Source organism: Dendrobates tinctorius, unplaced genomic scaffold (assembly GCF_039654945.1).
Source record: "Dendrobates tinctorius isolate UK_male_01 unplaced genomic scaffold, ASM3965494v1 ptg000160l, whole genome shotgun sequence".
Lineage (NCBI taxonomy): Eukaryota > Metazoa > Chordata > Amphibia > Anura > Dendrobatidae > Dendrobates > Dendrobates tinctorius.
In genome coordinates, this window is record NW_027361827.1 from 24,797,305 (window position 1) to 24,809,487 (window position 12,183).

The window sequence follows — 12,183 nt, forward strand, 5'->3', positions numbered from 1 at the left end:
CGTCGGGCACTTCCTGCTGAGACTTCCTGCTGTGACGACGAGCGACGCTGGACGCGGGCGGGAGGACGTCTGGATCGCTGTGTGTGAATGGTAAGTATCGTGCGCTGCGTCGCTGCTGAATCGCTGTGAGATCTTTCTGTATGAAAGCTCACTAGCGATCATTTAGCGATGCACCAGCGATCCTGACCGGGTCGGATCGCTGGTTGGATCGCTGGTGCATCGCTAAATGTAAAAGGGCCTCTAGTCATGTGTGCAATGAAAACTAAAAACATTAACACTGAACCCAGCTTTTAGGGAGTTTTTGATATTTGATATAAAGTAATTTGCACATGACGGTCTATAATAATAATAATCTATTTTTATATAGCGCTAACATATTACACAGCGCTTTACAGTTTGCACACATTATCATCACTGTCCCCGATGGGGCTCACAATCTAAATTCCCTATTAGTATGTCTTTAGAATGTGGGAGGAAACCGGAGAACCCGGAGGAAACCCATGCAAACACAGGGAGAACATACAAACTCCTTGCAGATGTTGTCCTTGATGGGATTCGAACCCAGGACCCCAGCGCTGCAAGGCTGCAGTGCTAACCACTGAGCCACCGTGCTGCCCATATGTCTATGTTTTGTTAAAGCCAAATATCAAGAAGTATAAAAAAAACAAAGCACCTTTATGTACTAGATGACCAAAAAGAGGGAGGGAAAAAAAGCGACACCACACCCTCAACATGAACTGCAGCATTTAAAAAAAAAAAAAAAAGGATGGAAGTCAGTGACCTGTTATTTAAGCCCATAAGGATGAATATGTAAGCAGAGCACCACATAAAGCCCCCCCACAAAGCATGAGAGTCTCATTAACTGAAAATAGAGAATAAAGATTAAACAACCACAAGATGGATTTCTTCACCCCAGGTATCATTTTAATCAGATCACTATAACGGCGCCAACCTGATACTGTCAGTACTTTACTTAGTAAAATCCCGATGACAGACTTGCTTTAAGATATTTTATTGTGATTTTATGCGATATACCAACAAAGTAACCGGTAAAAATTTGTGAAATGTAAAAGGAAATGATTTTTAAAATACCGTATTTTCCGGTGTATAAGACGACTCTTTAACCTCTGAAAATCTTCTTAAAAGTCGGGGTCGTCTTATAGGCGGTGACCGCACATTGCGGAGGGGGGATTGGAGTGGTCCCAACTACGAGGTGAGGGGGGGCGCCTCACCGCGAAGGTATAAGTGAAGTATCCCTATTACCTCATTGTGGCAGCAGTGCTCTGTGCAGGAAGGAGAGGGGCAGTGGCGGCTCTTTGTGCAGCGTGGGGGGCTCCGCTGGCATTTCGTCACAGCCCAGAGACCCTCGCAGCTCCATTGCTGCGATGCGGTGGCCTCCGTGAAAATGGCCACTGGGGGCGGCGCATGCTCAGATTCAGATCTCGTCCCGCACCCGCCCTATAAGACGACCCCCGACTTTTTAGAAGATTTTATATTTTAAATGGAAAAGTTGGGTGTCCACCCAGTCATCTTATAGGCCGGAAAATATGGTAATTAGAAAACCAAATCTGAAAATGGTATTGTGCATTTGGATTCAGCCCCTGGAGTTTGATGCCCCTAAAGAAAATCCTGAGTAAACAATTGTCACCAGAAGTCACATAATTAGTAAATTGAGTCCACCTGTGTGTAATTTATTCTCAGCGTAACTACAGCAGTTGTGTGAAGGCCTCAAAGGTTTGAGAGCATTAGGGATCAAAAAGCATACTGAGAACCAAGGAGCACACCAAACAGGTCAATGATAAGGTTAGGGGAGAAGAGTAAAGCAGGGTTAGGTTAATAAAAAATATACTATATATATATATATATATATATATATATATATATATATATATATATATATATATAGAGTATATTTTTTATTAACCTAACCCTATATTTTTATATATATATATATATATATATATATATATATATATATATATATATATATATATATATATATAAAAAAATCAAGAAAAAAGGGCAGCACTACTAAAATAATACAGCAGGTGCAAAACCTATTCAGCAGTGTCCAAACAGCCAAAAGGAAAAAAAAGGGGGGGGGGGAAAAAAAAGGAAAAAAAAAAAAGAATCAGTAAAGTATCCACTTTTTTCACATTTGAGTGCTGCCTATTTTTTTTTTATATATATATATATATATATATATATATATATATATATATATATATATATATATATATATATATATATTATTTTTAAGCTGCCCCCACCCCCTCCAACCTGTTGCTCGTGTCTGCCAGCTTGGCGCACCACCAAAATGTCTAGCGAAACTGGTAAGAACAAGCTTGTTGCGATTTCTGTACAAAAGCTTTGGCTGTCATTCTGGCAACGGGGGATCTGGCTGTCACCACTTTGAGGGGGTAAGGAGATGGATGTGGCTTGTGGCCCTCTCTGAGCTGAACTCAAGGTCAAAAAGGTTAGGGGCCACTGGATAAAGAGCTGAACATCTCACAGAGTACTATTCAATCATCCAAAAATGAATGGAGTATGCCACAACTGCAAACCAGCCAAGACCTAGATGTCTACCTAAACTTACATCCCAAGCAAGGGGAGCACTAATTAAAGAAGCAGCCAAGAGGCCCATGGTCACCTTGGAGGAGTTGCAGAGATCCACAGCTCAGGTGGGAGAATCTGCCCAAATGGATAACTATTAGTTGCATACTCCTTATCTGGAAGACTGAAGAAAAAAGCCATTTTTGAAAGCCACCCATAAGGGTGTGTGCACACGCTGCAGATTCTGCTGCGGATTTTGCAAAATCCACGGGTTAAAAGACCTGCGGATTAGCCTACAGTTTTCCCCTGTGGTTTAACACCTGGACAATGGAGTAGGTGTAAACTTGCTGCAGATTCCACACAAAGAAGTGACATGTCGCGGTTTGGAAACCGCAGCAAATCCGCGCTGAAAATTCTGCTGCATGTGCACAGCGGTTTTTGTTTTCCATTGATTATCATGGTACTGTACAACGCAGCAGAAACTGCTGCGGATTCGCAGGGAACAAAACCGCTGCAGATCCGCAGCAGAATCCGCAGTGTGTGCACACACCCTTAGGCTACTTTCACACATCAGTTTTTTGCCGTCAGGCAGGATCCGGCTATTTTTTAGAAAAAACGGATCCGGCATAAATTTTGGAGAACTGTAGAAACGGATCCGTTTTTTTGCTGGATCCGTCTAGCAGGTTATATGTTTCCTGGGGGCTGGCCAATTGAATCTGAGCATGCGCAGACTTAAAAAAACGGATCCGGTGGCTGGATCCGTCTTTTTCTGGATCCGGCGCATTCCGGCGCCCATAGACTTTCATTGTAGCAAAAAGCTGGAAGCGCCGTATCCGGCGCTTCAGGCTTTTTCGCCGGAGACAAAAAACGTTACAGTAGCCGTTTTTTCCAGACGCCGGAATGAGACAAGTAGCCGGATCCGGCAAAAAACGGATGAAACGCAATGCCATCCGGCGCTAATGCAAGTCAATGGGGAAAAACTGGATCCGGCATTGCATTTTGCCGGATCCGGTTTTACAAAAAAAAGCCGGATCGCGCCTGACGGCAAAAAACTGATGTGTGAAAGAGGCCTTAGAAGTCAGTTTGCAGAATGCCATGTAGGGGACACAGTTAGCATGTGGAATAAGGTTTTCTTGTCAGGTGCGATCAAAGGAGAACTTTCTTGGCTAAATACAAAACGCTATGTGTGGCAGAAAACTAACACTGCCCATTCATGCTGAAAACACCATCCCCACTGTGAGAGCAGGAGTTATCTATCTGGACTATTTTGTTGTATTGTACGTGCATTTCCTTGCTTGCAAAATGGAGTCTATGCTTCGATTAGGGTCCCAGGAATTTCTTTGTCTAAGAAGACTTCGAGAAAGCACATAGGAAAGCGAAAGAAGTGAGAGCCACACCTAGGGTGTAGATAATATTCACTTTAGCCAATTCAAAGTTTGCTAATGCCAGCACATTCAGGTGCTTCTCACAAAATTAGAATGTCATCAAAAAGTTAATTTCAGTTCTTCAATACAAAAAAACGAAACTCATATAGTCATTACAAACAGAGCGATCTATTTCAAGTGTTTATTTCGGTTAATGTTGACGATTATGGCTTACAGCCAATGAAAACCCAAAAGTCATTATCTCAGTAAACTAGAGAAAAAAAAAAAAAAAAAAAACAACCCACACCTGCAAAGCCTTCCTAAGCGTTTAAAAAAAAAAAAAGTCCTCGAGTCTGTTTCAGTAGGCTCCACAGTCATGGGCAAGACTGCTGACTTGACAGACGTAAGCCACAAGAGGTCATTGCTAAAGAAGCTGGCTGTTCTCAGAGTGCTGTATCAAGCATATTAATGGAAAGTTGAGTGGAATGAAAAAGTGTGGTAGACAAAGGTGCAGAAGCAACCAGGTTAACCGCAGCCTTGAAAGGATTAAGAAAAGGCCATTCAAAAATTTGGGGGATATTCACACGGAGTGGACTGCTGCTGGAGTCATTGCTTCAAGAGCAACCACACACAGACGTATCCAGGACATGGGCTACAAGTGTCGCATTCCTTGTATCACCCACTCATGACCATTAAAACAACGCCAGAAGTGTCTTATCTGGGCGAAGGACAAAAAAAGAACTGGACTGTAGGCTCAGTGGTCCAAGGTGGTGTTTTCAGATTACGATATGACACGATACCATAATTTTCCTTGGGATCAATAAAGTGCATCACAGAAGCGTTACAACAGCATTACAAACAAAACATTACGAACAGCATTACTACATTACAAACAGCATTACATAGAGTAATTACTAGACACAGGTCTTGCACATGACTAACCACAACACGCAACAAACAAGGTACACCAATCTCTGATCATTTCCATTAGTGCGCCAGCCCTAGGTCGTAGCCATCTTTCACCCTTAGTGAATTGATATACATCCCCATAGCAGTAGGCACAAACGATTTCCTGAATTTCTCCTTCTTGCACCTTAGTAGGATTAGACGGCTGCTGAATGTGCTCTTCTGATTCAAGAACAGCTCGTATAGTGGGTGTGTATTATTGTTCATTATAGCCCTGCACTTCTTTTGAATCCCATCCTCCACTACCTCCTCAAAACAGTCAAGATGTAGGTCAACAGCCGCGCTTGCCTTCCTGATAAGTTTGTTGAGCTTATTAGCGTCAGCTACTCGCACACTACTGCCCCAGCAAATGAGATCCTACCCAAGAGTATATACTGCCCTGTAAGCACAATAGCCTAGTAAAGAGTCACTATGTGCAAAAAAGACCTTCTCTAAAGAAGGCCAATGCTGCTCATCACTAGATAAAACCCCACCTGAAGGCATATGTGGTATAAACTTGCAGACATGGCTATAGAAATAGCATTACTCACATAGTTGATCACATAAATGTAAACAGCATGTGGCGTAACCAAGGACACTTTACCTGGATCCTAACAGCAAAGAGTAAAGTGGGAGTCCCGTCATGAGACCCCGAGCAAGCAGGGCGAAACGTGCACGTCGGGGGGGTTGCATGAAAGGACTCCCACTTTACTCTTTTTGCTGTTAGGATCCAGGTAAAGTGTCCTTGGTTATGCCACATGCTGTTTACATTTATGTGATCAACTATGTGAGTAGCGCTATTTCTATGGCCATGTCTGCAAGTTTATACCACATATGCCTTCAGGTGGGGTTTTATCTAGTGATGAGCAGCATTGGCCTTCTTTAGAGAAGGTCTTTTTTGCACATAGTGACTCTTTACTAGGCTATTGTGCTTACAGGGCAGTATATACTCTTGGGTAAGACACTTAAATATATACTTTTGCTCTTATTTGCTTTGTGTGTACCAGGTTACTTACCATACAGCAACGTATGCTACTTGTGGTGGAGTCAATCCATCATTTTCTCTTTGTTCCTGTACTCTGGGTTTCATTACAATGTATTTATGTAATATTTATTCATCAAAAATAAATTGATTTTTCATTAATATTTTTTGGTAATAAAGTCAGAAACCACCCTTCTATATTCTTCCTCCCCCCGGTCCCCCACAATGCCCCCTACAATCACTGAGTCATCTGAGAATTTTTGGAGGTTACAGAAGTCGGATTTATACGGAAAGTCACCTATATACAATGTGAAGAGGAAGGGGGTGACAGCACTGTACCCTGAGGGGCTCCCACAGTGCTCCGTACACTGCCTGATACCACCTCTCCCATCCTTACTGCAGCTTGTCCGTCAAATAGCCGCTTATCCAGTTCACCATCCCCTCCTCCACTGCCATATCAGTCAACTTATTTCATAATAAGAGTGACTGTAAGGTATTGAAAGCACTAGAGAAGTAAAAGAACTTGGGGCGCATTGTAGTTCCATCATTGTCCAAGAATGAATGTATTGTATGTAGCAGAGGCACTACAGCATCATCCACCCCCAATCTCTGCTGGTACGTAAACTGCAGGGGGTCAGTGTAGGCCCTCACCCTCGGGCGCAAGTAGGCAAGTACTATTCTCTCCAATTACTTCATAGCATGCGATTTTAAGGCCACTGGACGATAGTCGTGTAGGGAAGTTGGAAAGGTGATCTTGGGAACCGGTACCAGATAGGTGGTCTTCCACAGCACTGGTATTCTCTGAGATTGTAGGCTCCTGTTAAACAGGAGCTGAAAGACATTACACAGTTGGTTTGCACACACTTTTAGGACACTGGACTGAAGCAATCAGGCCCAGCAGCTTTGCCAATGACTAGTTTACAAAACCGTTTCCTCACATCGCTTGGGGAGACAGTGAAAGCAGACAGTTCATCACCCAAAGAATGCTGCCGATCATTCCTCAGCTCTATCCCTCATTCCTGATGACGCAGGAATTCATTTCATTAGCCATGGGCATATCCACTTCCCCCGCTCCGAGGTAGCCTTAAACCCAGTTAACTGCTTCATGCTCAACCACACCTCCTTGGAATTGTCCAAGTTTATTTTCTAATTTAATTTGTAACGCCTCACGGGCATTCTTAATTTTCCCCTTTAAGTCCCTTTGTATCAATTTCAGTTTCTTAGTATCCTTCATTTTAAATGCCAGTTTTTTTCTCATTTAGTATTTTCATTCTTTTGTAATCCAAGGCTTGTTATTTGCATAACATCAAATCTTTTTAACTGGTACTACAGTATCAGTACAAAAATGACAATATCATTTACATCATAATGCTCTCCTCTGTCACATATCACCTCCCAGTCTGAGGTCAAAGCAGTCTTTCAGAGCTTCCTCAGCTGCAGACCAGTTCCTGATTAGTTTTATTGTTCCTGGTTGTTTGCTGATAACAGGTTGATAAGATGGAGACAATAGTATGAGGTTGTGGTCAGATTTCCCCAGGGGGGGGTAATGCAGACAATGAATAGGCATCTTTAACATTTGCATAGAGAAGATCCAATATACTGCTGTCCCTTGTTGCACATTTAACATATTGATAGAACTTTGGAAAAGTCTTTGAGATCATGACTCTAAAGGGCATGTCACACTAAGAGATATCGCTAGCAATATCGCTATAACTAGTGACGTTATAGCGATATTGCTAGCGATATCTCTGTGTCTGATACTTACCAGCGACCGGCTCCCCCGCTGGTTATCGCTGATCGCGTGAGAACTTTCAGGACTGTTTCTCGTCGTCAGCTTCCTGTGGCGCTTCCTGCTGTGAGGACGAGCGACGCGTGGAGCCGGGCGGGAGGACGCAGGATCGCCTGGTGTGACAGGTAAGTAGCGATCCCCGTCCCCAGCGATGTCGCTAGTGAGATCTGCCTATGTGGCAGCTCACTAGCGACCACTTAGCGATGTACCAGCGATCCTGACCGCTGGTACATCGCTAAGTGTGACAGTACCTTAAAAATCCCCAGAGATTATTATTACTATAGATTAATGTTAACGACTTTGGGTGCTTTGTCTGAAGGCGAGCCAACACCCCCAAGGACACTTCCCTAGCTGCATCTTGGCTAGCAGATGGAGGTATATACATGACTATTGCAATGCAAATGGAGAATTCTCTAGGTAGACAGTAAGGCCTAAGGTCAACTGGTAAGAGTTCAATGTTTTGAAAGCAGTGACTTTCCTTAACAGTTATGTGCCGCTGATTACACCATCTGTTATTAATGTATAGCATCACTCCACCACCCTTGTCTCTATCAGCCCGAACCATTTGAAACCCTGGAATCGGGACACTTGAATCAGGAACGTCCCCATGTAACCAGGTTTCTGTAAAGCACATAAGACTGCATTCGTTGAACTCAGTCTGGGTTTTACACAGAGCTAGCAGTTAATCCGTCTCATTTCCCAGCGAGTGTACATTACCCATGATGATTGGTAGTACTGCTGGTTTAAACCTTCTTCCTGCTCTGCAGTCTCTGAAAGGTCTCCACACTTCACAGGGAACCTGTGGAATGGCCACAGCTGAAGAAGGCTTCAACCTGCTCAGCTCAAGAAGTCGATCTCTTGAATACACAACACGTTTAGTGACGGGCTTAGGGACTGCCAGCAGATCAATGACCCTGTCCTTTGCTCCAGTCCACACCGTGACTGACTGTGTCCACCTCTGTACACAGATGGCTGCATCAGTAACCAACAATGTAGAAGCTGTGTATTGCGGAACTATAGCTGACAGAGGCTGTATTAATTTATGTCCAAGGGTGCTAATAACTGCTTATCACATGTATCCATTTAGGAGTTGCATGTATCTGTGGGTGATGTACGTAGTAGTGGCACATCCAGGTGTCGATCCAGAGCTGCGTGTCCAAGGGCACCTTCCCACAATGGTCCGTCAAGCAGGAACAGTGCGATCCGTAGGGTATAAATAGCTTAGTCACCGATAATGGTGTTTCTCGGAACCCATGACAGCACCACGGGGAGAGGGGGTCTGCCCATCAAGGATAGGAACCTACAGATAAAAAGGCGGCACCTCTCCTCCGCCTCCAGTTGGTTACAGAGCATCAGAGGGTCTCCAGGTTAGTTAACAACAAAAGTATATACATAACATTATAATATCGCATATTATAGAGAAGCACCATGTCTAACAAACCACTCTATACATATTAACTCGTGCTCAACGCACACGTGAAGGGGGGGGGAATAAGCGGGTTCCGAGAAACACCGTTATCGGTGAGTAACTAAGCTATTCTCTCTCACCCATGAGAGCACCACAGAGAGAATTTCAGAGATTGGTAGCTTAGGGAGGGACCAACGCCTGAAGGACCCTTCTCCCGAAGGTCAGGTCAGACGTAGAGGCTAGATCTAAGCGATAGTGCCTGAAAAAGGTAGAAGGTGTTGACCAGGTGGCCTACTTACAGATCTGCTCTATTGATACCTCTGATCTTTCTGCCCATGAGGTCGCCATTGCTCTTGTAGCAGGAGCTTTTAAACCCTCCGGGATGGTATTCCCACTGGATGAGTACGCCAGGGCAATCGCATCCCTTATCCACCTTGCTAAGGTACTCTTGGATGCCTTGAGCCCCTTCCGAGGTCCCTGGAAACACACAAAGAGAGACCCTTCCTTCCTACATCCCTTGGTGGCCTCTAAGTACTGAACTAGGCACCTCTTCACATCTAGGGTGTGAAATTTTTCCTCTCCCCTATTCCTAGGGTTTGGGCAGAAGGAAGGACTACTTCTTGTGACCTATGGAAGTGTGTTGACACCTTAGGTAGGTATGCTGGGTCAGGTTTTAATATGACACTGTCGCCCAGGATTTTAGTGAACGGGGGTATCGCTGACAAGGCCTGAATATCGCTCACTCTGCGAGCGGATGTTAGGGCCACTAAGAGTATAGTCTTTAATGATAAGGTTTTCAGGGGTGCTGACTGGATAGGCTCGAATGGGGGCCCTGTTAGGGCAGACAACACTAGGTTTAGATCCCATGATGGTATCTTATGGGTGGTTATTGGTCTAGATCTGGCGCGGCCCTCATAAACCGTGCTACCCAAGGGTTGCCCGCCACATCCTGGTTATAAAAGGGCGCCTAGAGCCGCTACCTATACCTTCAACATATTAGTTGCCAGTCCCTGTTCTAACCCCTTTTGCAAGAATTCGAGAATTTTGTCAATTTGTACTCCATTCGGAACCCTTACCCTGGAGCTGGATAGAAATTTCCTCCAAGTTCTACCATACGCCCTGGTTGTGATCGGATTCCTACTCTTTCGTAGCATGGAAACCAGGTTTTCTGAGAACCCCTTCCCCCTCAGCAGTGTCCTTTCAAATTCCATGCTGTTAAATGGAGGTTCACTGCCCAAGGGTGTAACACGGGACCTTTGGACAGAAGGTCGGGGAGATCTGGTAGAACCCAGGGGTCTGTTATTGACAGTATTCTCAGCCAGGAAAACCAAGTTCTTTTTGGCCAAAACGGGGCTATCAATATCATTCGTGCTCTGTCTTCTCTGACTTTCCTTACTACTGCCGGGATGAGAATGGGCAGCGGGAAGGCATACATTAGGCCCTGTTTCCACAGAAGCATAAACGCATCCAGGGTCTGGGGATTCCCCCTGGGGTCTAGGAAACAAAATGCTTACTTTTTTTGTTTTTTGTGGTCGACTTGCTCCGCTGCGTGGAGTGGCTACTGGACCGGTCCTCGCGCCCGTCCTTTTCTTTTTGCCAGCGATGGTGGTGCTGCCTGTGCTGCTGCTGCTTATGCTGCTGCATTGGTTGCTCCTCGTGCTGGTCGCTGTCCTCCATGTTTACAGGACGCTTCCAGCAAGGAGCAGCTCCTGCGTTCTTCTTTTAAATCTCCCGCCATGACGTCACCTTCCTTATCCCAGCCTGCACCGCTGTGCCCCGGGGAGCACGCACTGCGCATGCGCCGACCGCGGGGACCCGGAAGTCGTCGTTTCATTTCCGGGGCAGCACCATCTTGGTACACCTCTGTACCGCTGCGCTGCCCCCGCGTGTGCCGGCGTCACCCAGCCCCATTCTCCTTTCCGGAGCGGCGTCTCGGTCCTCCCTCGCACGCTCACCCAGGGTCCTCCCCGCTGCCAGAACCACGAACGGGACGGCCCTGGTCCTTTCCTCAGGTAAGCTGCTGCCGCTGCTGCAGGATCCACGGTTCACCCGTCAATGACACGAACCCAACTGGGGGTGGAGGAGAGGTGCCGTCTTTTTATCTGAAGGTTCCTGTCCTTGATGGGCGGACCCCCTCTCTCCGTGGTGCTGTCATGGTGAGAGAGAAATATCCAGTGTGATCAACAGGATGTAAAATATCCATCAATCCAAGGTTAAAGTTAGGGGTTCAACAGAAACAAACCGAGAAGCTGCTGCTGCAATGGGCTGCCAGTAGCACGGCGCCAGTATTATCTCCTCTATCCCTCCGTCTTGCAAGAGAGCAGACAGTCCACTCTCTCCGGAGTCTAGAGGAGAAAACCGGATTACTTACCGGTAATACTCTTTTGTAGAGTCCACGACAGCACCCACTGAGAGAGGGGATCCGCCCCCGGAACAGGAAACCTACAGAGAGATAAATGGGGCGGTCCCCCTCGCTCCCTCAGTTTGTGTTTCCGAGAACAACGGAGGAACCGCCATACATGTTTTAGTCAAACTGTTTGGGCGATTCATCTATCTTACCCCTATGCAGTTTTAAGCTTACTAAGTTTAATCACATATCTAATTTAAATCATAATCTCCACCACCAAGGAGACCCATGTGTGAAAAAATTCTTACGGGAGGGAAGTGAGCGGGTGCTGTCGTGGACTCTACAAAAGAGTATTACCGGTAAGTAATCCGGTTTTTCCTCTTCGCCACGACAGCACCCACTGAGAGATTTTCAGAGATAATCACTTGGGCGGGCACACCGTGTTAAGGACTGATCTACCAAAAGTTAGATCCTCGGTAGAGGACAAATCTAGTCTATAGTGACTATAAAAGGTAGATGGAGAAGACCAGGTTGCAGCCTTACATATTTGTTCAATTGGGACGTTCGCCCTCTCGGCCCAGGAGGATGATATGGCTCTAGTAGAGTGCGCCTTAATCCCCAGTGGAGGGTCTTCTCCTTTTGTCAGATACGCCATTGTGATCGCATCTCTAATCCATCTGGATATCGTGCCTGATGTAACTGCAGACCCTTTCCTGCTGCCCTGGAATGAGACAAAAAGAGACCTACTCTGCCTCCAGGGACTGGTCCTATCAAGGTAGGCTAGCACAGCTCTTT

The 12,183-nt window shown here is 45.5% G+C and overlaps 1 protein-coding gene across 1 annotated transcript in view; it reads right to left on the reverse strand.

Annotated features, from left to right (window-relative positions):
* The window catches only part of NCBP1 (nuclear cap binding protein subunit 1), a 103,503-nt gene that overhangs the window by 44,861 nt on the left and 46,459 nt on the right, over nt 1-12,183 (reverse strand). The window lies entirely within an intron of this gene.